Here is a 26355-nt window from a genome sequence, read left to right on the forward strand (position 1 = left end):
AAACCACAAGGAAAAGTTGGCAGAAAAGTTAGTGAGCCAAGTATTGACTTCAAACAAGACCAAAAACAAACCCGTGAAGCAGTGTTAAAGAGTAATAACACGAGAAATAAAAACAAGTCAAGAATTTAATGAAACATGCAATAAATACCCCCCAAAGACGAGCAACTCCACGAAGTCTATACCTGGTAGAAGAACACTTTGACTATTGACTAATCTCAGGAAACATGGATCAAAATCAGACATGTCAAAAGTAAAGAAGAACAAAGGCACCACGATGAAAGGGGACTTAAACTGTAAACCAATAACAAGAGAAAAATGAAGAGTGGCTGTCTTTGAAAATAAATTAACGATGTTGATAGAGGTGAAAACGGACTCTGCTCACTGTGACTGACTCTGAACAAAGCCCACAAAAGGTATCAAATACTGAAGATAAATCTGATTTACCACTGATATGAACAAATGTTCCCAGGTTGGAAGGGAAGGTGGGTAACCCGCCCTTCGGAGCCAGGAAGCTGAAGGAGCAGGAAGACACTGTGTGAGTCTGAATCAGGCAGGTAAAGGCAGCACTTGTAGGGAAGATGTGGCCCGCCTCTCACAGGCCATGGACTTAGGACCTTTAATATGTGAGCTCAATCAAGAATGAAAGTGATATGAATACGTGAGAAGACCTGTATATGCACATTCACACATATGTGTATCACTTGACAAACAATATACAGCATGTGTATGTGACATAGACTGACACAATAAGCAGAGACAGACAAGACACACAGAGGACTATCCTCACTAGTGTACACCAGTGGGATAAAAAGTACTAGAAAATGTTAATTATACCATGAAAACTCTATGACTCCGAACAACCCCAGTTTCCATCAGTAAGGGAGTGGTTAATGAAATCTAGATTTGTCCCTGGGATGGAGATTTAATGGAACGGTGGAAACAGACAAATCACATCCATATAAGGACTTAGGTAATATTATCAATGAAAAATATTTTTTTTGTATTAGAATGGAAAAAAAACATTCTAGAAAATACAAAGAATAATTTACCACAGGGTGTGGTGGTATTCTAATTGTACTGAAATGTGATTTTGATTGTATGTTAATAAATAAAGTTGCCCGGGGGTCAGAGCTATTAGAGCCATAGACAGAGTGTGGCGGTGGTGGCACACGCCTTTAATCCCATAGATCTCTGTGTGTTCAGGGATACAGCCAGCATTGGAGACATATGCCTTTAAGACCTAGAGGGCTGTACATTCAGACAGTGATGAGGCAGTCACGTGTTTGGGTTTACAACCAATGAGAAGGCAGAATGACTATGAAATGACTTACACACAGGGAAACAGCTCTCTTTTGGGAAGCTGGGACACCGCAGGCGGAAGGGTGAGATTTTAGCTCTGAGCTCTGACCTCTTGGCTTTCTCTTTTACATTGTTTCTGTGTTTCTTATTTAATAAGACGGTTGGTTACATCTACAACAGGGTAACTCCAATACCTCACAAATCCTCTATTACTTATATACAAGAACATATAAAGTATGGCAAGCCAAATGGCCGGAATGGTAGACATATGTTTCAGAGAAGCTGTGACTTTTGCAAATGGGCAGAGAGCTGCCATAAGACCTAGTATAACATACACTGTAATTCTGAAGGCCTAATAACTGTGGTAACTTTCAATATTTCAATGTCATATCACAGGGTAATTTATAAATTGTAGTTCCCCATTTTTTATATTTTGTATATGGAAAATTTTTATAGTATCATGAGGGATATAAATAGTTCAAATATACAGGAACTAGTTTCCTCTTTTTGTAGCCAGAGGATAGGCTCCCTGGAAACTATCACATGGTCTTCAGGTGTTGGTTAGTGTCTTTGGGGTCTACATACATCAAAAAGTGCTTGGCAGACACTTTGACCAGAAGCCTCAATGTCATGCTGCACCTTCTCCCAGCCCTTGGCAGAGGAGAAATGCCGTAATGAACTCTGGGTTCTCACGACATGGCTGGCTTGGGTAGAAATGACTGTAATTTGGATGGGGCATGTATATAGTTCATGTAATTTGTCCTCTTCCTCCACCTTTATGAACTTGGTGTGGTGGTTTGGATTCTAAATGTACCCCCAGAGCCAAATATATTTGAACTCTCAGTCTCCAGTTGGTGGCACTATTTGGGGAGGCTATGAAACCTTTAGAGGGTGCAGCCTTGCTGGAGGAAGTGTGGAGATGAAGACGTAACCAAGCAGCTGTCTGCCCCTGCCTGCATCCCATGCTTCTCCCTGCCACGGTGGACTCTGGAACCCTGAGCCAAAACTGACTTTCTTTCTAGAAGTTGATTTTGGCCACGGTATTCTATCACAGCAACATAAAAGCAGCTGATACACTTGGGGAAAAGTCTACTCAAAAGTAGTAGTTCTGGAGTTTTTCTCCAGACCCACAAAACTTTTATAACTTGGAATCTCAGCCCTACATCTGGGCATGGTCTTCCAGTTGTCTGTTGGTGGTCTCAGACGAGGGCGAGACTGTACAGGGCCGAGGCTGGCACATACACCAGGTCCTGGCCTTTCAGATGTAGAGGTTTCAGATGAGTACAGGACTGTACAGGGCTGAGGCTGGCACATGAGGCTGGCTGCAGGGACCTGTCTAAGTGATCCCTTTAAAAGTCATCCCAATTTTTAATTACTTATTTGGGCATGCACATACATATGTATATGTGTGGCCACATGTGAGCCGTGACACATGTGTGGAGGTCAGGGGACAACTTTGTGGAGTCTGCTCCCTCCCTCCCCCATGTGGTCCAGGGAATGGAGCTCAGGTCACCAGTCTTAGAGGTAAGTGCCTTCACCTACGGAGACATCCAGTTCTCTGCCGCCATTTTGCCTTGATCAGGGCCTGTGTTCTGTGGCTTGCATGAAAAGTGAAAACAGCTCTGTGCGTACACCACAGAGACCTGGCTTTCTGGTAGAATTTCTGCCAAGATTGCCATGTTCCTAAGCTGCGAGCAAAACTGTGTAGTTGACAAGGCGTCACAATTATTATTGACAAGAGAGAAATTATGTTTTAAAGCAATTAAATTCTTCTCCAGGTTTTGGTGATGAGTTCTGAGAATCATGAAGAAAATAATCTTGTAACAAAAACTGTAAAGAAAAGTGTCTTTTGAAAAAACGGATCAAAATCCACTCATACAAGTGGGATGCAGCTTCAGTAAGTGACAGCATCAAGAATGAGTTAAAACAACCCAGTTAGACGCTTGGGTAATTGTCGGTGAAGCAGTGTTATGTGCAGGCAGATATCAACCTTTTAAAAAGTAGTTATGCTATGCTTTTTGCATTGCCTGTCATTTATACTGCATCACACACATGCATGAATGCACACACACACACATACACACACTCAAACATGTGGACACACTCACATGTATACACGCACAGACATATGCATACAGTCATAAACATACACGTACAGATCACATAGACACACATATACACTCAGTCACATGCACACAGACATATGTGCACAGGCACACACACACAACCTTTTAAAAGATTTAATTTTATTATTTTTAATTCTATGCAGGCTGTGTTTGTGTTTGGGCATGCACATGTAAGCGCAGGTGCTCACAGGGACTAGAGGCATCAGATACTCCTGGAGCTGGAGTTATAGGCAGTTGTAAGGCTCCAGCACAGGTTCTGAGAACCTGCCTTGGGTCTTCTGAAAGGACAGTAAGCTTTCTAAAATACGGAGTCTTCTTGCCACGGCCCCTTGCTATCAGTCCTATCATACTAACTCACTCAGACTTTAATTGAGTTGTCTTCTTCATTTTCTTTTTCTTTCTGTTTGGGTTTTGATAAAGGGTCTTGCCGTACATCCTATGCTGGCCTTGAACTTATGGGTCAGTTCCTCTGCCTACATCTCCCAAGTGCGGGGATTACAGGTGTGCACGTCACAGCCAGTTAATAATTGGAGAAAGATGCTAAGTGTGGGTTAGCCAAGCACCCAGTTGTGTCGGTTAAGCTCCTCAGATACACAGATTTAGGTGTTTGTGGTTTACTGAGGCAGGGCTCTGAAGATAAATCTGCAGAGAATGGTGTAAAGTAGGATAAAGGGGGATTGGGGATGGGAACTTCCCCAGATATGGAGTCACAATCAACCGAGAAAGGGGACAGCTGTCCACCAACTCTAACAACTGGGTCAGGATATGTCAATCTAGTAAAGGGAAACTGGGTGGACACCACGTGATCTACAATGATCTTCCCTATGCAGTCCTCTTCGCCTGTGTTCCTCACAGACACATCTCTCCTATCATGATTCCATGCTCACAGTTTTGGGAGACCTTCTGAAGGATTGCTGGCAGAGTTCTATCCTTGTTGCTGCAGGAGAATCTTAGCTGAAAATGTCCACTCCTCCTGCACCCACCCAAGGTACCCTCATTGTTAATTATCATCTTGTTAGCCTGGGAGGACTGCTTAGTGGGTCGGTAGATCTTAGTAGATCTGAAAACTCAGTCACTTAATCCTTGTCTGACTGTGGTGTATTTAGCTATTATTGTTCACTAAGAGAACTTCTCAGATTCCCCGAGAGCCTTGTGCCACATACACTTTGACCCCATAGTAGCCAAACTAATTTCCTCTCACACGAGATGGCCACTTTAGTGTCTGCTGAACTCAGGGAATGCAGAGCCCAAAGCCATCAGGCAATAGGTGTAGCTTCAGATTTAGATGGAGTGTTACTATGACCTGTTAATGGCCTCAACCCTTTTGCTCCTGGGACTTCTGGACCCATAGTTAAGATTGGCTGCAGAGCCGAAAGTCGTGGGGTTAGGAAACACAAACTTCCTGGCACTGTCATGGGTTTGGGCAGAGTGAGGCCATTCCTAATCATCACCCTGCCATGCACTGTACATCCACTGTAGCTTTTGGGGACACAGCTCCACATGTTGACCATGATTTTCATGATGCTACTGCACCCCGAAGGACAATGTCCCCTCCTGTCAGGGCCTTGTGTCTGAGCTGGAACTTCTTCAGAGAATCCATGCCATTTTTTTTCTAGTTTGCCGGTTTCCAGGTGGTGGTCTGTGGTGTGTGTTGCCAACACCACAGCCTTGTCGTCTCTGTCACGTGGGCTTCTGTGGACTTGGGTGACATTACGCACTATCCCACGGCACTCAGTCAGAATCTCTCCTCTCCCATAAGTCCTCACCCGCATCTCTTACTGACATCTTGACTCCAGTCCTTGAAAAGTTTTGTTCAAGGTACTCACCAATCAATTAGTTGAGCCATTTGTCTCTGGCTGTGAATTTATATCTACCCTAGTGTGGGTGGCTCTTGCCATCCTTCCCCATTCCTGGTTTGCCCTTGGCCGTAGGAGGCCTCAAGATGTCCCCCTTCTCATGCAGGGCTTTTTTTTTTTTAAATGACAGGTGGTTTTTGTCATTCCCTCTCTTCAAAGTATCTATGGCACTCAGCAATAGCGTCTGAATTCTATAATCTTGGAGATTATGATCTCTCTTTCCTCTGTGCCAAAGATACTGTGCAAGTGAGAACTCCCATACCCACCCACTTCCTATAGCAGATCACCCCAAAGAAGGTCTTCTCCATTTGACCCATTTTAATAGTTCTCTATGCCGAAGACTCCCTCACCTGCTGATAGTGATGGGCTTGTTACTACACATCAGGTGGAGAGTGATCACACCTCAGAATCTGGCTCTTGAGACTGCTTCTGAGTTCAGTCCTAGCACCAAATGTCTCAGGTTGAGTTTCCAAGAGATAGAGTCTGAGACAGTGTTTTTGGTGCACATGATTACCAGGGCCCCTCAGAAGCCTCTGTAAAGGAGGGAGTAATTCAAACAAGGAATGGGAAGCTGATCAAGGTGCCATCCCAGGGAAGTATTTTCTTGATGCCTTAAGTTGTTTGAGTTCTGTAGCAAAATGCCACTATCCACCTGGCTGATGAACAAAAGGAATTTCTCTTCTGGAGACTTGGAATCAAGGCGCTGACAGACTCAGGGTCTGGTGAGGACCTGCTTTCTGGCTCATCAACAGTCTATTGTCTCTGTCTTCACATGGAGGTAAAGATTGGGGAGCTCTCTGGGGTGTCCAGTGTATGGGGGTGCTAGTCCGATGACTCAGTGACAAATCCGATCTCCAGGTCCATTATGGGTTGGGTTCTGCATGTGAATTGGGGGTGTGGCATAGCATTATCTACAGAGTGATTCATATAGACAGCAAAAGAGCTCATTCTACCCAGTTGAGGTCTCTTTGATACTGAGGGCTGCCTCTTCAGTTCTTAGTGAGGTAGTGCTGATACTCCTTGCTCACAGCAGCTGGTGGGTGAACACCTGAGTTAGGGCATCTTAGTGACATGGGACAGCACCTACTGTCACACCCACACAGTGTGAGTCAAATTTCAGTCCCAATATTTTCTGGCTGTGTGAATTAGGCAAATCTATAAACTGTGACACAAGGAACTCTGTTCAGTTAGCTTTTATTATTTGCTTTCATAGGCATTATTACCACCCATTATTCAGTGAGTAGAAATTTCTGAAATGCCAAATATGAACTAATCTTTTGAGATAAAACAAAGCATAAAGTTTCACTGCTGAGTAGTTAAAGACATAGTTAACAGCAACAAGGCCAGTACTCAAACGGCCCATATCCATCTGCTTTTATAAAGTGATGACACTACTCAGTACTTATACTGAATAAAATAACGTTGGAGACAGCAGACCTGGTCCCACACTCATTCCCAGTTCACTGTGGGTCTTTTTTAAGGTGACAGCTGCTCCCACTATCTGTGGATCTCCTATAAAACGCTGGCTGAAAACTGACATCTTTCAGTATTCAATGTAGGAAAGAAAGCTGACTCAATAAAAGGGATTATTTTAATTTTACTAAATTCTTCAGATATGTCGAATTGCTTAAAATCACCTTTGGGAGTTAAGAACTGGGTATATAAATGACTTCACCATCAGTAACTTCTATTATGCTTCCTTAGGGATGAAACTTAAGTTCCAACAGTCTCATCGTGTGTCTCTTCAAATCCTCAAGACACAGAACATGATTGACAGCAGACAAACGTGTAGTTTCCACATTGAAATGTCATGAGATGCATCCAGAAGTATGCTGCCATCTTGCATAGCCCAGTAACTCAATCAGATGTGTGAATGGGAATCTGAACAAACACAGGATGATAAGCTAAGTATGCTGGATGTGGGGATCATGCCTAGAATCCCAGCACCGGGGAGGACACGGCAGGGGGATTCTTATGACTTCAAGGATGATGACTTCATCTTACAGATGAGGAAATCAAGAGATTAGCTAGATAGCTTCACCGTTTCTGCACACTCTATGGACTAGAGAGCTCTCGTCCAGGACTCTTCCAACATGCCGTTTTGTTTTGTTTGAAAGGGACAAAATGACTCATCCTCCTGGATGGGAGAAGTCTTTTTTTGGAAGAATACATGGAGTCAGTGCCCTATACCTTACCTCTCCTGTTTTATTCCCGAGTCCCCCGTGGCAGAGCTCAGCAGTTCAAGGCTGGGACGTGGTAGAGCTGATCAGTTGCTTACTCCATGCACAGCTCCATGCTTACACATTTACCCAACTATTTTGCCTGTTGGTTCTTTTGCCTGTTGCTGTAACAAAATACCCAAAGCTGAGTATTAATAGAGACAAGAGATTTACTTAGGTTTGTGTAGTCAAATTCTCACTTGAGGGCTCTGTTGACTGGTTCAGAACATGGTAGAGAAATGGAAAGGGAAGTGGTCAAGTCCAGAATGGGTCCAGCACATGGGATGGTCTCTCCAGTTATAACTCCCTCTCATACAACTGACTGCATGAAGAAGAGCATCTTTTATCTCTTCCAGAGATGCACAGGATGGCCTAACTTCTGTCCACAAGGCCCCACCTCCTGATGTTCCAACATCTGTTTATAGTGCTGCAGAGCCCCTAATTCTTCTCTGTGAGTATATGGGTGAAGGAAACCTCACCCAAACCCCAAATCCTTCAATTATGTTGTTATTCTGGAACACACATAGCTGGGGAGATGTGTTTATTCGGGCAGACCTGCTAATACTCGTATGTTCAGGAGGCTTTTTAGTTCTGATAATTTTCTCTGTCAGTCTCCTCTCGGTTGGTTATGGCATCCAGAAATTTCTCGGTGTCCAAGTCTTCTAATAGGGTCCTTTAATGTTCCATTCCTGGCATGCATTTATTCTTACATTTTAACGTTAAAATCTAATTACATCACTTTCCCCCTCCCTTCCCTCCCTCCAGCCCCTTTCATGTCCCCTGTTGATATTTCTTTTTTAATCGGTGAGCTCTGACGGAGGCAGAGGTCCCTGTGTGTGCTGAGCTGGTGATCTGATGGAGGCAGAGGTCCCTGTGTGTGCTGAGCTGGTGATCTGATGGAGGCAGAGGTTCCTGTGTGTGCTGAGCTGGTGATCTGATGGAAACAGAGGTCCCTGTGTGTGCTGATCTGCTTGCAAGAAGATGCCCGGAAAGGCAGTGCGCATCATCCAGAAGTACAGAAACAAACCTGATTCTTGTGTGGAATCTCCATGATATGTGCTGGAATTCCACCTAGCATTCTGTGCATGCTAAGCAAGCACTCTACCATTGGGCTTTATCACGAACCCCAAAGTTCAATATGTATTTTAGATGCTTCTTTCTGGCAGGCTGATCCAACTTCTTTTTACTTTCTACAGTTTATTTGTAAGATTTTCTTAGTGGCAGGCCAGCACTCTCCTTAACCCTTCACATTCTCTGAAAACTTGCAATAGGAGTCTGACATTCTGTGAGACTAAACCTCTCTTGCAGACAGAATAACGGACCCCCAAAAATGTCCACATCAAAATCCCCTGACCCCATGAGTATGTCACCTCCCATGGAAAAGGAATGCACAGATATGCTCCAGTGCATTAAGGGCCTGGGGCTTGTAAGGTTGCTGTGGATTACTCAGGTGGACCCAAATGGCCACATGGTCCTTCTGTTGTAAGTGGGAGGCAAGAATCACTGTCAGAGGAGACATGGAGGTTTACACAAGAGGGAAGAGTGTGAGCTGGGTCGAGCAGGAAGTCTGTGGGAGCTAGGAAAGCAAGGAAAAAGCTTTGCTCAGAATCTCCAAAGAGGCAAGGAGCTTTGTTGCCACCCATTTTAAACCTGTGTGACACATGTTACAGTTCTTTTCCTTTTCCTTTATTTCCCCCTTGTGTGTACACACTTGTGTGTGTGTGTGTGTGTGTGTGTGTGTGTGTGTGTGTGTGTGTGTACACTCCAGTTGTTTGTGATGTGGAGATCATCTGAGGACAGCTTGCAGGAGTCAGTTCTCTGCTTACATCATATGAGTTCTGGGAAACACTCAGGTCATAGGCCTTCGAAGCACGTGCTTTCTCCTGCTGAGTGTCTCACAGGCCCCACTATTTAGTTTGTTATTGTAAGATACAGACTTGCAGCAAATTGTGACAGCACCAATAAAAGAACCCCCTTGGGACCGAGAGAGGAGTGAGGTTCTCTGCACCCTGGGCGGTGTAGAGATCTGGGCTTGAGATGTTGGCCGAGGTTCTTGCTCAGTTCATGGCCCTGAGTCACTAGGCTCTATAGGCATGGCCTGATGTTCTTTATTTCTTGTTCACTTACCACCTTAGCTGGTCTGTAAGGAGACGCTGTCCTGAGTATTCTAGTCTTAAGAGGATGAATGGATTTACCCAGCCTCTAAAGGTATCCCAGTCCAGTTGTCCAGTCCATTTCAAACACTGATACATGAGTGATGGGAATGTCTTTCTGTATGCTGTGAAAATATGTTGCTCTGATTGGTTGATAAATAAAATTGTTTGGCCAATGGTGAGGTAGACTAAGGTGAGGCAGAACATTCTAACTGGAAAGAGAGAGGAGAGAAAAAGAGAGCAGAGGAGATGCTGCTGGCCACCACCAAGAGAAGCAAGATGTGAAGGTACCGGTAAGCCATGAGCCGCATGTGAAGTATAGATTTATAGAAATGGGTTAATTTAAGAAGCCTGCCATGGCCATAATTTAAAAAATACTAGCCTGTGTGTGTTTATTTGGGTCTGAGTGGCTGTGGGATCAGCGGGTGAGAGAGATTTGTCCTGACCATGGGCCAGGCAGGACATAGGAAAACATTCAGCTATACACGAGCATTTCCACCCTTGGTCAAGAGAAGACTATCAGGTTGGCTTCTGTGTTCCTGTGATGTGGTCTGCTTGGCATCTCTGATGTAGCAACTCCTGGACTTCCACAGTGATAAGAGGCCCCTCTGCATCTAGTATACCATGTGCCAAAAATGTGGGCTTTGATTTATCTGAGAATTCTTGGTTTCTTTTAGTTTCAAATGAGATTTTAAACTAAATGTGGATTCTAAGCGATGACACAGGTACTTTATCTGGGACTCTGCTGTGTTTGCCCATGGATTAACTGATTCCATTTAAAAAGTGGGATTTCCCCCCAAAATTTTAATTATTACAAAAGTGATGATTGAAAATTTTTAAATTTGGAACAAAATAGCTTCGAGATTTTATTTACTCAGAGACTGACATTGGATAAGTTTATCTTTTTTGAGCTAATAAAACTGTGTTTGAATTCTAACAGTGCCATTGGCTGCTCAGTGCATAATTCTGGGTATTCTGAGAAAGCCACCATAATCCCAGCTTTGTGGCAAGCTCTTCACTGGAGCTCCTGTCTCATTAGAGAGCTTTGCTCATTGATGAGCACTATAAGGCGATTTTAGCCACAGAAATCCCTGCTCCAACACCTGAGCTTTCTGGTTTCATGCCGGGAAAGGTCTAAACCCCTTCATCTGGCACCGACAGTCCCTCCCCTTTGGATTTTAGTTTTAGACACTTTGTTCCCCATCATCATACTAAGACACAGTCCAGACCTCAAAGAACCTTCTCTGGCTGTCATCCATCACTGTTTTGGGGGAACAACAGATGGGAATTTAAAACCTGTACTTGTTATCTTGGTAAATGGGTCAGGTTTTTATTATGTGGGAGCCTCATAATTCTGGGGACAACATTTCTCCCATCAGGAAGAAGCTGGGATGAGGATTAGGTGGCAAAATAAATATGCATCAGACACAGACATGGGGCAGAGAAGGCATAAGCCGGTGGTGATTTCTTCTTCCCGGCTGAATCTCGGGAGTGTCCTCACTCACACAAACACAAACACCACTCTTCCCCAAGTGCAGCAGGCCCCATGCTGTTTCACGAGGTGTCGTTCACCTCTGCTCGAGTCCTGCCATGCCATCTGCTCTGGGACTTGTGGCGCACTCCTCCTGGCTTCAGTGGCACTGATTTCATGCTTCCGTCCCAGATCGAAGGCCTCCTGCAGTCTTGTACCCAGCTATGCTGCCATCGTTGCTGTTATTAGGAAGAAACAATTTACATTTGCTGAGGACTCACCGTGGAGTTGCCAGAGTGCTCTTCAGATATGTGTAGAATGTGGTGAGACAATACAGACAGGAACACACACACAACACACACACACACACACACACACACACACACACACACACACACGAGTGCAGTCCTGTGATAAATAGGAAGTGATCTGGGGGGGTTCAGTTGGGTGAGGGAGCAGAACACACAACACACACACACACACACACACACACACACACACACACACACACGAGTGCAGTCCTGTGATAAATAGGAAGTGATGGGGGGGGGTTCAGTTGGGTGAGGGAGCAGAACACACAACACACACACACACACACACACACACACACACACACACACACACGAGTGCAGTCCTGTGATAAATAGGAAGTGATGGGGGGGGTTCAGTTGGGTGAGGGAGCCCTCTCCAAGGATACTTGGGTGCTGAGTCCAGGCAGGCACGGAACACCAGGAGAACCCTTTGTATAGAAGAAATAGATAGTGTCAAGGCCCTGGGCACACGGCAGCTTGGAGTACACGAGAGTGAGGATAGGTTCTAGAGAGCTGCTTCACAGACAAGGGGAGGAGCCAGGCATTTAATGGGAGACACCCAGAAAAGGCAGGAAGCGGGATGCTCTACTTGCTCCAGACGAACCCTGGCTCAGTGGCATCTGATGCTGAACACAAAATGGTTGTGCAGAAATTCTCGCTGTCATTCAAGCTGGCCTGGAACTGGCAAATGTGAGACAATGGGGTGCCCTGGCATTTCCTTGGGTGTGGGTTCATGTAAGAGGGGGAAGGATTCCATTTGTGGACACTTCTGTTAGATGTTATGGAGAAGCCATAGATAACTTGAGACAATCAGGTGGCATAAGCAATGTGTGCATCTTACCTGGAACACTGTGGCCGTGAGGAGAGGATGAACATGAAGACAGACTATTCCCTGCACTCTCTCTGTGGGGGAGGCCTCTCTAGGACTAGGAAGTAGGTTAGTCCATCCTGGTGAACACAGCACTTGGTCTGCATCTTGACTCTGCTTCCTCCTGCCCTATGTCTGCTGGCTAGGTGGGAACATGAGCTGTCCTGAAGGGATCTGCATTAACTCCAGGTTCCCCCGACACACCCTGGCTCATCTCACCCTGTCTTCTCGTCTCATTTCTTCCTTCCATTTGAAGACCACACACACACAGCTGCCAAGTCCGACTTAGTCTTGTTTTATACAGTACCCATTCCCCAGCTCTTACCATCTCTTTCAACAGGCTCCATCCCTCACTTTAGCTACAGGTTCTAGTCAAGGTAGGTGATGTGTGGTCGGGGCAGAAGGAAAGAGAAAGGTGAGAGATAGAAGGATTTCCTGCTTCCATCAGTCATTGGATGATGGAAGCGGATGCAGAGATCCACGGCCAGGCCCCGGGTGGAGCTCCGGGAGTCCAATCGGCGAGAAAGAGGAGGCACTGTATGAGTGAGGATTGTTGAGACCATGATTGGAAAGCACAGGGACAAATAGCCAAACCAATGGAAACACATGAACTATGAACCAGTAGCTGAGGAGCCTCCAATTGGATCAGGCTCTCTGGATAAGTGAGACAGTTGATTAGCTGAATTGGTCCCCCAGGCAGTGGGACCAAGACCTGTCCTCAGTGCATGAGCTGGCTGTTTGGAGCCTGGGGCCTATGCAGGGACACTTTGCTCAGCCTGGGTGAAGGGAGGAGGGGACTGGACCTGCCAGGACTGAATCTACCAGGTTGAGCTGAATCCCCAGGGGAGTCCTTGCCCTGGAGGAGGTTGGAATGAGGGGTGGGCTGGGGAAAGGGGGGGCAGGATGAGGGAGGAGAGGAGAATCCATGGCTGATATGTAAAATTAAATTAAATTATAAAATCAAAAGAATACAAAAAAAAAAAAAAAAGAAGGATTTCCTGGGAGTGGAGACTGTTCATTGTCCAAGGTGTTTTCTGGAGAGTGTGGGAGTCTGTAGGGCTGGGGTCCCTATGGTTGGGCCTCTCCTTAGGAATTTTCTCCCCCTCCTGCATCTTTACAGTTGCTGTCTCAGAACCACAGGGAAAACCATCTTCTAATAAAGAAGCTGCCCTGTGTCTTCTAGTAAATATAGACCCCCATGCTTTTCTTCACTCCATGGGCCCAAGAAAGCTCCACAGGTGGAGAGAGAGAGAACTCCCTCTAACCAATCCATCCTTTTAAAGGGAGTTTCAAAATCAACTTTCTTATAGACACAACTGAGATTAAACAACTTGAACACTCACTGGACTTCAGTGATGTAGGGATGAAGGATTAATTCCCACTTCTGCCCGTGGCTGCTTACGCTGTGAGCACAGTGGGATATGCAAAGTTGTCTGTTCATCCACACATCTCCCTGCCAATGTTTTTCATTCTCTGTTGCAAGTGTGAATGTCTAAAGCTGATGTGTGACTGTGTGATCTCTGGGGAACCGGGCCATTTAATCATGAACCACTCATTTAATATGAATGTGCTTGCATTTTGCGGTATTATAAATATTTGTATAATTTGCATCTTGTTTCAGGAATGTGACACTTAAATGGCCTCTGGTATGAAATTCTCACTAGAAAACATTAATGGTGACATTTTCACTTACATTCTACAAGTTGCTGTGGAAATAATTAGGATCCTGAAGTTTTGGCTAATCATATACTAGGTGAGAAAATGACTAATTGTTCCAAATAATTAACTTGTATTTTGATGACTGATTTTTTCCTCTTCAATTTAAGTTATGAATACCAGACAGATGGATCTAGCTGGAGAGGTCACCTGCAATGACCAAAGGACATTCCTGCCTTTCTGGTCTTCCTTTGGTTCAGAAGTCAGAATCGTTCTGCACTTCTCTTATCAGGCCCGACGTCCTGTTGATTATGAGAGAATCAGTCAATTTTGTGCTAGGCTGTCTGGGCTCCTCAGTCAACAGTGACTCCATGATGTTAGTCAGTGCACTCAGTCTCTGCATTTCTGGCCTCTAGAGAGCTGGTTTCATGAGAACTGCCTGAACAGATCTTGCCAAGGCATCTCCCCAACTTCTGACACTCGTGACTGTGAGACCACCAAGTCCCACTTCAGTGTCTTATCTGTGCGTATGTGGACTCAGCTTTTGTCATTACCCCATGGCCATCTTCCACTGTGTTCTTTGCCCTTCATTCAAACTGACTTTCAGAACATGGGTGGATCCACAGCTCTGCAGAAAGTCTCCCCTAAGGGAACTGTAGCCCCAGTGCCTGGCTACCGACTCCATCCAATTGGCCAACGCCTCATTAGCAGCATCCCTGCTCCAGGCCCTGATGAGTGCTTATAGTTGTGTCTCTATGGCTGTTCTGGATTCTGACTATAAGTAGGCACAGTCCAGGTTCTTTCAGTGAGTCAATGGGTCAGGAACCATGGCACCAATGATCAGAGTCAGTCAGGCCTCCCTCAAGAGTAGGTGAGCAGGAGCCTTAGCATCCTTGTTTAGAGAATGTAGTTCTTAGTTTTAATGTCAGAACATTTTTCAGTTTCAACTTTGAGGCCTTCTAGAAGATCAAAGATGCACATGAGGATCCTAGTCTCTTTAGTAAATCAGTCCTCATCTCATATGGCTGCAAGATCTTTCCTAAATGTCCCCAGGTCACAGCTCAGATGGACACAGAGGCCAGCCTTGTGGGCTTCAGAGTGCCTTGTTCAAACACTGTCAGTCCTGGGACTCATGGAATGAACCAGGATGAAGCCCCCAAACACTCCTGCTTATTCCTTGAGAACTAAGTCATTAATGCCGGCACTCCTGGTGTCCTGGGAGGAATGAGGTTTGTCCTTCATCCTGCTGTGTCTGTCTGTGAAATGACTGGGTTGGTGAGGCCCTCAGCACCTGGGCTTCCTGTCACTTAATCACTGGGATGTAATACCGTGTGGGTAGAGACTCTGCTAGGCATGGGCTATTCTGCTTTGTACTAGGCTCTGCGTAACAAAGGGAGCCACGTGAGTGGAGATCACAGCTGTGTAAATAATATGTCATCAAGAAATTTATGTAAGTCCTAAGCTTTGAAAACACTTTGACTCTGCTTTTTTGTTGTTGTTGTTGTTGCACAAAATAAAGATTTAGTTTCATTTCTTTTGAATATATACCAAGGAGTAGAATGATCTGGTCACATGGTAAGTGTCTCTTCAGTTTTGTGAAGGGTATTAATGGATATGCACAGGAAGTGTAACATCTTGTATTCCCACTAACAAGTGTGTGGGAGTACACGCCCAAACACATCCTTTAAACAGCTCCCTCCATGTCAAGTTGCATGGTCAGTGCTTGCTTGGGCCATTTCAATGGGATGGGAAGATGTGCTATTAAAGAACTTGTGTGTGTGTGTGTGTGTGTGTGTGTGTGTGTGTGTGTGTGTTTTGAGACAGGATTTCTCAGTGTAGCTTTGTGCCTTTCATGGACTCACTCTGTAGCCCAGGCTGGCCTCGAACTCAGAGAGATCCACCTGCCTCTGCCTCCGGAATGCTGGGATTAAAGGCGTGTGCCACCACTACCTGGCTCTATTAAAGAACTTTTATCTATCACAGTGAAAACATCCTCTTACACTGTCTTCTGATGCACTATAATTTTATCGTTAGACTTGCGGCTTTTTTACATGGTGTGAAATGAAGGAAATGTTTTGTTTTAATCACATTTCTTCTTGTCACTTATTAAAAGACAGAGTTTTTGGCAACATGTTAAAAAACAAATTACCATATAGTGTTGGCTACTCTTGTTCTCTTTGATGGTTCCTGTGGGTCTGTCTGTCTGTCCATCCATACGTAGTAGTACCCTATTGACATCTTATGGAGTGGAACCTCTCAATTTTAGCCTTCTCAGAATTATTTTTCATGTCTTTGGTCTTTGTAATTCCATATAAACTTTAGACTCAGTTTCTTTCTCTGCTTTTAGAATAAAATCTTGCTTACAACTGCATTTGGTGATACATTCATTTTTTAGATGAATTTGAAGAACATTGGAATCTTAGTGGTGGTAAGTTTTCTGAGCCCCAAACAAGGTTCTTTTATTTGGATCTTATATAATGATCTCAGAAATAGTCTATAGACTTTTTTAAAAGGAACTAAAATCTTGATTAAGGAAGTGGTAATTTGGAATGAGAAAGAGGACCAGGAGATGGTGGGAAACACGTGTGCATCAACTAAACCCTCCAGGGAGAAAGCTAGCATAGCATCCTTGGAGGTGAGAGACTGCAAAAAGCCACTGAAGTTTCAATACCAAAAGAGGGAGGGAAACTCTAGAAAACAGAGCAAAATGGAAGAGAGAGGAGGTGGGTGGAGAGAGAGGTAGTTCAGCTCCAAGTCTGATGTGAATACAACACCAGAGCCCAAGAGTATAAGTCACTGCTTAGGAGAAAGAGAGAACATCAGAAAATGTGTACTGTACTGTCAGTACCAGAGAGCACACACACACACACACACACACACACACACACACACACACACACACACACACACAGGGGGGGGGAATTCATATTCAAGGAACAAGTCTGTGAAGAAGCAGGGGAAGCAGCAAAATGAAGGGAGAAGGACCTAAAACAGAGACTAAAATTCAGTCAACACCAAGCTCATCATGTGGAGTATTTGTAGTCCAATCAGACAGGAATCCTAGGGTTCCTGTGCTGTGTGGATGTGGGGCAAATCCTCTCTTCCTCTCAGCCCTGCACTGTAGTGGTGGCAAGAAGCCATTTTCAAATGGCTGCTGTTGAGTCAGAGAGGAAGTGGGTCTAGAAGCAAAAGTCTGTCCTTCTGTGGGTCTCTGTGGGGCTCCCCCTGGGGCTCACTCTAGGAATTCAGAACGAATGTCACAGGGCCAAACTCTGTGTTGTGTGCTGCAAAATTCTTCTTGTTAGAAGATAAAATCCCTCCAGTCAGACCTGTAGAGAGCTCCACATGGTGGGTTGTCTGTTTGATTCCCTAGGCTGAGTGAGGCTCTCTAGCTCCATAGAAGAGTGCCCAGCTGTGGTAAGAACTTGAAGATGCTCAGGTCTAAAGCCAGTAGGAATCTTGAGACAGCCCTAGTGAGTGCCCCAAGAAGGGAGGATCACCTAGAGTAATCATGACTGCAGACCACACCCTCTAGTTACAAGATAACACAAAAATCAATACAGAAAGCAAGGCAGCACAGAGGCTTTATTCTAATTGGAAGACACCAGACCAAGAGTCCAGAGGAGGAAAGGCAAGATGCTACAGGCTCCATATACCTCCAGGACAGAGGCATTCCTGGGACAAGCAATTGGACCTCTTCACCCTTATGCTTGTTTTGACATTGTGGTTATCTTTGATCTTTTCAGTGGTGTTACTTTTATTTCTTCCCATCTATCACCCTCCTATGACTGCAGGGCTTTTTGTAAAGACTGCTTAACTGAGGCCAAGTCAGACAGGCAGCTCACACACTTACATAGAGGATCTTATGCTGTCCTCTTTTGTTTGTTGTTAGACTCCCCCCATTTTGTGGACAAGCTTGTCCAGCCCTACTCTCTCTCTCTCTCTCTCTCTCTCTCTCTCTCTCTCTCTCTCTCTCTCTCTCTCTCTCTCTCTCTCTCTAAGATGGGCTCTCCTATAGAGTGCAGTTGGCCTGCGGCTGGGGAATCTACTTGGTCAGCACCCCACGTGATGGGACTATTTAAGGTCATCTGGCTTGGCAATCTACCTGTGGGGGCAGCTGGGCTGTCTCCCCTTTCCTCTCCCGCCTTCCATTTGCTCTCCATGCTCTCCTTCTGTCCCTCTTGCTCAAATACTAATTGCTTGCCTCGCTCCGCTTCTTTTCAGTTTCACCCTTGATAACTAACATCTTCCTGCGTCTCTCACCATCCTTATTTTTTCTTGTATTTCTCCAAGGTTACTAGAGACGAAGGAGTAATGTGTTAGGCTAACTCTTACTTTAATTTCAAGGTGGGTTTCTCTACCAGTTGCAGCTTCTTCTGAAGCTAGTTTTATAGGCAGCGAGTGTGTCTGGAGATCGTGCGCAGAATGAGGCTCATGTGTGTTGAGGGTTTAGCTGCTGAGCTGCATCCCTGCTCCAGTGGAGAGTAATTACACTTCCACCATGTTGTGACCTAGTCCCACCTCAACACCGCAGCTGCTTCAACTGAAAGAATAGGGTGATTCAAAAAGTCAAACCAGTGACCTAATCCCAGATGTTCAGGTTCCAGGACAGAATCAAGAGACACACGAAGAGTCAAAGCAACGTGACTCTTCTAAAAATGCCACAGTATTGGCTTCCAGGGAGAGTGAAGTAGATGGAATCCAGACAGAGAATTCAATAGAATAAGAGTGTCCAACTACAATAAAGGGAGCACAAACTCCTAAATGAAATAAAATACAAATAAATAACTTAACAAAATAAGAAAGATAATATAAAATTCAAGAGATTAATTCAATAAAACAAACATTGAAAAAAGTCAAATTAAAAATTTCCTGTTAACTTTATGTATTTATATACACATATATAATATATATATATATATATATATATATATACACACACACACACATATATATGTGAAACTTCTGCTGAGCACCTTCTCCCCTTATTTCCTCTTATCTCTCTCCTCCTCCCACCAGACTTCTTCTTCCCAGCAAATGTCCTTCCTATTTTCATGTATTCTTGTTTGTTTGTTCATGGTCCACTGCAATTAATCAGGGTTACCTGCATGAGCATGAGTTGGGGGTTATTTGCTCCAACAGGGGCAACTTACAGGTAACTACACCACTGAGGAATATGACTCCCTCTTTGCCAACAACTATGAGCTGCCTGTAGTTCCTCATGAGCCAGATGGGCCCTTTAATACTTTCCTATGTGAGCATGCCTCCCTCCTTCCCACTCTGAAATAAGGAACTTTCTCTTGCTGTGCATGTTTATGACCCTGTAAGGATATGGCTGGGAAGTGGTCTAGTTAAGGCTGTATCTCTGAACCAAAGTGTTTGTCTTGGCAGCATTTTATACCAATAAAGGAGGTATTTATTATCCCTTAGGTGGGAGGGTGAAGGTTAGACATCCCCTGTGACGTAGTTCTGAATCCAACCACCTTGTGGTGAACTTGAATGTCCAATTCTGCTTCCACAGACTGATTGTGTCATCCCACAGAAGCCATTAGTGGCTTTGGCTTGTCACTTGGGCTCTTTTTCTTTTTCCAGAGAATCTGATTACATGCTCCTGAAAGAGACTGTCAGCTGAGCCAGGGTAAAGAGGGTCCCCTGGCTTCCTGCTCACCCAAAGAGGCACCATCCTTAGCACCAGTTCCTTAGATGTGGCATTTCCCTGGACTCCGGATGTCATGGAGCCAGCAATCTATTCTCTTATCATTCTACCCTTGCCACTTCCCAAGGTTCCACTCGGTGATTCTTCACAGGTCATAAAGTTATGGGGTAAAGGTGAATCCAATTTATGCCCAGGGTCTCATAGTGGATTCTTTTAATCAGACTACTTTGATGAATTTTTCACTCTGGGGAACAGCAAGACAATAGAGAAGTGCTTCTAAGATTTAGTGTGTATGTACATACACACATGTGCATATATATCTATACATAGATAAGTTTAATATCTATCAATATATAACAAAACTAGTATCACATAATCTAAAAGGTATCCTAATGTTTAGTCATCTTGAAGTTTAATTGTATTGGTTTCTGTCTGAAGCAAGACAGTCTATGACTAGGGCTTCCCAGATCCTTAGAAACAGGAACTCAGTTAGATAGAGATGAAGAAGTGTCTGCAGTGGAGGGAAAAACGCACAGTGTGTGAGCAGGTTTATAACCAGAGTTTCTCGTAGGTAAACCCAGAGCTGAGCCTTTGACATACAGCTCCCTGCAATGGCTGCAACTGAATTGGTTGATGTACACACTTGTGCTCTCTTATGCATGAAGACTTTCTTACCTGCTATTCCCAGCCTATTCCCAGCCCATTCCCATTGTCAGCCTGTGATCTCACACTATCATTCCCAGAAGAGTAACACTAATGTCTTATATTTGAGTAGCATTCCAATTTACCTGGTACTTCTGGCTGTCTCGTTCAGTATAAAACTCTTCCTTAACCCTCTAATCAATATCTTCCTCTGTGAAGACTGGCAATTTTGGTCTAAAAGTACATGATCTGTAAGCAGATAGGAACTAGACACAGTGGAATAGAGCAAGATGCTTTGGAAACGCAATAGGTTTTGATTGTTTGTGATTGATAAAGAGGATTCATATCATTTAGACCTGGGCTTTCTTTCTAGTCACATCAAATTGTGCAACCTTGGGAAAAGGATGAATTAGCAAGTGCAGGGAGAGATGCTTTATAGCCAAGGCTGTTTGTGTACTTTGAATGTTTCCCTTGGTGGGGCCAATTCATCATTTCTTTCATTCTTCATGAGCACAGAATTTTGCTAAATGTCAATTTGGTAAATTGCTGACTTCAAACAATTGTTCTGAATTGAACAAGACAAATACTTTTTCTTGCACAAAAGCAAGATTCATGATGAAGCAGAAGTTACTTCTGACACAACTGTTGCTATTGTGAGTTGGTGGCCATGCCTTAGGTCTGGGCTTAAGATCACCAGGGAGATGGACAGCTTGTCCATCTGCATGCCTTCATCCTAATCACATCTGTGAAGACTACAGAGCCAAGGAAGGTAGAGCTCAGAGAGACACATGCAGGCTAGAGACCGTCTTGTCTCTTCAGGGAGTGTCAGAGTCTGAACAGTGATGTCCACACAGAGCCCTCATAGTCTACAGAAACCTGTACAAATTCTGGGTGCGGTTGGTCTCACACACACAGGAGCTCAACTGTCTGTAGTTCTCCTCTGTGTCCTGGATCAAAGAAGCATGGCAGCATCTGGGAGGAATATATAGTCATTTGCTTCTCCTACATTCTCCTTAAATAGAGCATGGCTGGATGAAGCAACCCGATGATATTAATTCCCTGTGTGAGTGAGAAATGCAGTCTCCTTGAACAGCAGAACTAAAGTCTTTTGCAAGCACAGGGCTACACAACTGTAGGCACCAGCTCCAAGAAGGCCAGATAGAGGTTGAAATGTAGTGACAAAGCTACTTTCTGGTGGGGGTCCCTTTTTTCCTGGTGGCCTGTTTGGCCACCAGTCCACAAGGACACGGGGCAGAAGCAGCGGCAGAGAGCTTTGTAGAGCCTGTGAGCATGATGGAGCTAGCTCTCCTGGTAAATGACTTCAGTGAATCAGATCAACTCTATTCCCGAGTGAGGGGAGACATAAGGGGTGGGGGCAGTGGCTGGGGCATCACCTAATTTGCATTAAACAGCATGCTTCTATCATAAGGCTCCTTATACAAGTCTTAGTTATCATATGTGGAACCACAGTCCTATAGTAATGTTTCTAGCTCAATGTCTAATTACCATATTGCCAACAGGGGAGAGTTTCTTCAGGGAACTGATTCAAGGGTCATACTAGAGACAAGTCAGGCATCTGGGTCTACAGACAGTCTCCAGATCAGATCAGGTAGAGAATAGGGTGCCTTATGCCAGGGGAAAGGAGTTGTCCATGTTACTGAGAGAGCTGTCAGGCCATGGTAGACTACAACCTCCGCCCAGCAGGGCTTCCCAGCACTTTCTAGCATAAAGGACCCTTTCCTCAGATGCTGGGATGCAACGCTTGGGACATCTTCTAGCATGAAGGATTCCTTCCTCAAGTGCTGGGACACAGCTGAAGTGATTCCTCAGCTGCCAGCCTCTTGGAGGATTGCTTCAGCCTGAGGGGAGTTCTCACTCTTTTTGCTATGACCTACCTTCAAGGCCTGGCAGAAGTCCTCACCGGGAGCCACTCTGATGTATTTTCCTAGCTTTAAGACTCCCCACCTCTGGTCCGTGGCTTCTGCAGATACCACCTTAGAGCTGTTTCCTTCACTACCCAATCCCTTGGCAGACAGTGATGGCAAAAGTACTTAATCAGCCTGTCTGAGAGTATGAGTCCTCATCTTTATCTCACAGTCACTTCCGGAAATGAATGGGCCTTCCTGGGTTCTCCAGCCATTTGTCTTTCAGGTACAAAGTGAGTCATGTTTACCCAGTGATTGTTCCTGGACACCATCTCTTCCCTGGAAGACTTCACTGACTTACAGTACCCTTCACAGAGTCACCAAGTGGCTTGATCATAAAATCTGTCATCCAAACTAGGGCAGGACAGGAAGTACAAGATGAAATTAAAAATTTATTTAACTTGTGCATTTTTAAACATTTATTTTCTGAATGGCAAGTTGATTTTATTGCATTGACAATCCGATAAAATAATTCTATTAAAATCTTCCCATGAGGAGATGGAGAGATGGCTCAGCAGTTAAGGGCATGTGGTGCTTGTCCTGAGAACTGGAGTTCATTTCTTTGCACTTGTAGGAGGCAGTTCACAATCACCTGTAACTCCAGCTCCAGGGGGATCTGATGCCTTTGCTTCCAGGTCACAGCACTCACATGCACCCACAAACGCACACATGTGCACACACAGACACACAGACACAGACACACAGACACACACACACACACACACACACACACACACACACAGTGATATTTTATCTGAGTCCCCCAATAAAGTGTATCTGAGGATCAGAGGAAAATGCCGGCCACTATATTAGAAACAGAAGTCAGGCAATGGTAGCACATGCCTTTAATCCTATCACTTGGGAGGCAGCAATCTGTCTGGATCTTTTTAAGTTCAAGGCAGCCCTGGGAACAGAGTTAGGTGTGGTGGCTATGCCTTAAATTCTAACACTAGTTAACAATGGAGGTCTGTAGGTCTGTACAGACAGACAGGAAGTGACAGAGCTGGGCAGGAAGAGGAAGTGAGTTAGCAGAACAGAAAGGAATATAGGTGTGGGTATACAGGAAATAGGTCTCTTTTTGATGGCCTGAGAGGTGAGTTGGTTTTGTTCTATTCCTCTGATCTTTCAGAATTTACTCCAATATCTGGCACCAGGTTATTTATTAATAAGACCATTTAGCAATTTGTCTTTACTCACACACACTTAAAGTTTTATAAAACTCTAAAAATATTCCTGCCCAAAGCATGGAAATAATATACACACTGAAGCAACATTTTATCATCTTGCTGAACATTAACATAAGCATAAAAATCATTTTGCCACATATTTATAAGATGTATCATCTAGCTAGCATATTTATCTCCACTATTAGGTAACTCGTGTTTTTCACAGCTGCACATTTAATAAGATCTTAGTTTTTGCATTATTTAAAAATAGCTATAATATTTTAAAAAGCTAATTTTTATAATTACAAAATATGAAGTTACAAATGTCTTCAACTGAGTCCTCTCCATAGTTGGTAACATATTTCATTCGGAGAACGTCCTCTGCCAGATGCCAGTATAAACAATGAATGCAGCAAAAACATCTCAGCAAATGAAAATTCCTTAATTTTTAACTTTTCTATTAAAATGCAGAAATATTACAGATGAAGCATCATCACTCCCATCCAGACATTTACCATTTGGTAAATGTTAGATTAAATGGTCCCTATTTTTGTTTTGTTTTTTTCCACTTTGCACTAAATGCTGATGCTAGAAATCTCACGCCACACTGTGTTATGTCAGTCAGGTTCTACACAATCTTATGCAACTAAAAGTCAGAATCCTATCAAAATTCTGCCTAGGCTGAGGTGGGAAGTTTCATGACAGTGTGGCCACCACATAAATGCTTCTCCTTTATATTCTTCAGCTACATAATTGCTCCTTGTGGCTAAGGTGGCCGTTTACCTTCCTAGCTTTGCTTTCCCGGGAATTTACTAAAAGCTTTCAAAGCTGAGGTTTTCTTGCCCTACATCCCTGAGTGCTTGGTTTAGGAACTCCCTCTTTGTGCAGAGAACATCAGCACACCCACGCTGTCCTCGGGATGCCTCAGCAGACACAGTGAGGGAAGGTGTGAAGGCTGAGTATGGACGAGGGTTGTTCTGACATGGGTTGGGCCAACACAGGCTGTGGGCAGGCCGCATCAAGTTTGACGGAGACAGCTTGATGCTGGTAAAGATGAGCATATGTGGGTAACCACAGCACAGGTTGACGTTTGGATCATTTTGGGGTCCTTTCTCCATCTGCCTTTCCCAGCAAAGCACCGCACTAGAGTCCCTTGTTTGAGCACTACCCTAACTTTGTGGCAGAACGACGTCTCACAGACATGACGTCTCACAGACATGCCTGGGCTCTAATCTCGGGAATGGCCGAGTGTTATTTCAGGGGCGACAGGGACTGGAAGTGGCCAGTAGAATTGGGGCTGCTGGTAGGGGACTTTAAAAGGGCTGTGCTACTGTCCTGGTTTAGCTGAGGGTGGGCTCAGTGTAGTCACCCAGGCCTTCAGATGTTGGAGGCTGATGAGAATCATAGATGGAGTGCCACCATTCGAGAAATGCTCTTTGGGGTACAACTGGCTGGGAAGAAAATGCCTGGGAACCAAGAAATATAGAACCAACTTCACAAGGGTTTCTATGTAAGAAAACACATGATCCCCTGGTCTCACAAGGAGGAAGACAGTCCTGACTTTTAGCTAAGGACACCCATCATCCAGAACTGTACAAAGATAAACCTTTGTTCATCCTCATCCATAAACTTGTGATAATTTGTTCCAATAACAGTACAAAATGAAGATATACATACATTAAATTGGTCTGTCTGTACTTTCATGTTGAGACATGAAGAAAAGCATAAAGCACATGAGAATTCATAAACCTATCTGTTTTGCTGAGCTTGGGCAAATGCATAGACCTCCTGTGGCCAACACCAATCAGGTACAGACTCAGCCCAGTCTAACAATGGTGCCTTGCATGGCTTTCCTTGTAACCCAGCTTCTGTCTCCAGTGGGAGCCCTTTTTTGCTTTCTGTCACCGTGAGTTAGTGGATTTTGCTTGCTATTGAACTTCATATAAATGGAATCATAAATCACAAGGTTGTATTCTTTCATGTCTGGCTTCCTTGGCTTAGCATAATGCTTTATCCAATCTCCTGTTAGTGGGCATTGGCTGGTTTCCAGTGTAAGTCTATAACAAATGAGACACCTATGCACATTATTTTGCAAGCCATTTTCTGGTCACATCTTTTCATTTCTCTTGGATGTTATGCCTCAGAGTAGGGTTGCTGCATTGCATGGTAAAGCTTATAAGAAACCATGGTATGCTTTCGAAGTGGTCATGCTCAGCACATTCCCTCCAGCAACGCATGGAAGATCCAGGGGCTCAAAGTTTGTGTGTGTGTGTGTGTGTGTGTGTGTGTGTGTGTGTGTGTGTCTGTCTGTCTGTCTGTCTGTCTGTCTGTCTCTGTCTCTCCTCCCTCTGTCTCTGTCTCTGTCTCTTTCTCTCTCATATGTGTGTGTCTGTCTGTCTATCTCTGTCTCTCCTCCCTCTGTCTCTGTCTCTCTCATGTGTGTGTGTGTGTGTGTGTCTGTCTGTCTGTCTCTGTCTCCCCTCCCTCTGTCTCTGTCTCTTTCTCTCTCATGTGTGTGTGTGTGTCTGTCTGTCTCTGTCTCTCCTCCCTCTGTCTCTGTCTCTGTCTCTCTGTCTCTCTGTCTCTCTGTCTCTCTCTCTCTCTCTCTCTCTCTCTCTCGTGTGTGTGTGTGTGTGTGTGTGTGTGTGTGTGTGTGTGTGTTGACTACTGCCCTCGAGCTCTTCCCCATTTGACTAGCCTGCATGTTTCCATGCATGAGTTGTCTTTGAAACACTTGCCTTCTCGCCATGTTGGTTTTTGTTCCCGCTTTGTTGGAATGAAGCAGAGTCTGCTGCTGTCAGGTTCCACCTGCGTGCTGTGGACATTCCTCCTTCTGTCCCTGCCTTCCCCACTTCTCCGTGTGCTTCTGCAAATTGCAAGATAAGCTTTGTTGTTGTTTTTGGTTTTATTTTATTTGTTTTTTCCCTTCATCTCTGGCTAGTGTTTTCATGCCCTGAGAGTTGGTGTGCAGATGAAAGCTTTCATTGCATCCCCAGATCTTCATGGT

The sequence above is a fragment of the Peromyscus maniculatus genome, chromosome 15 (genome assembly GCF_049852395.1).
Source record: "Peromyscus maniculatus bairdii isolate BWxNUB_F1_BW_parent chromosome 15, HU_Pman_BW_mat_3.1, whole genome shotgun sequence".
Lineage (NCBI taxonomy): Eukaryota > Metazoa > Chordata > Mammalia > Rodentia > Cricetidae > Peromyscus > Peromyscus maniculatus.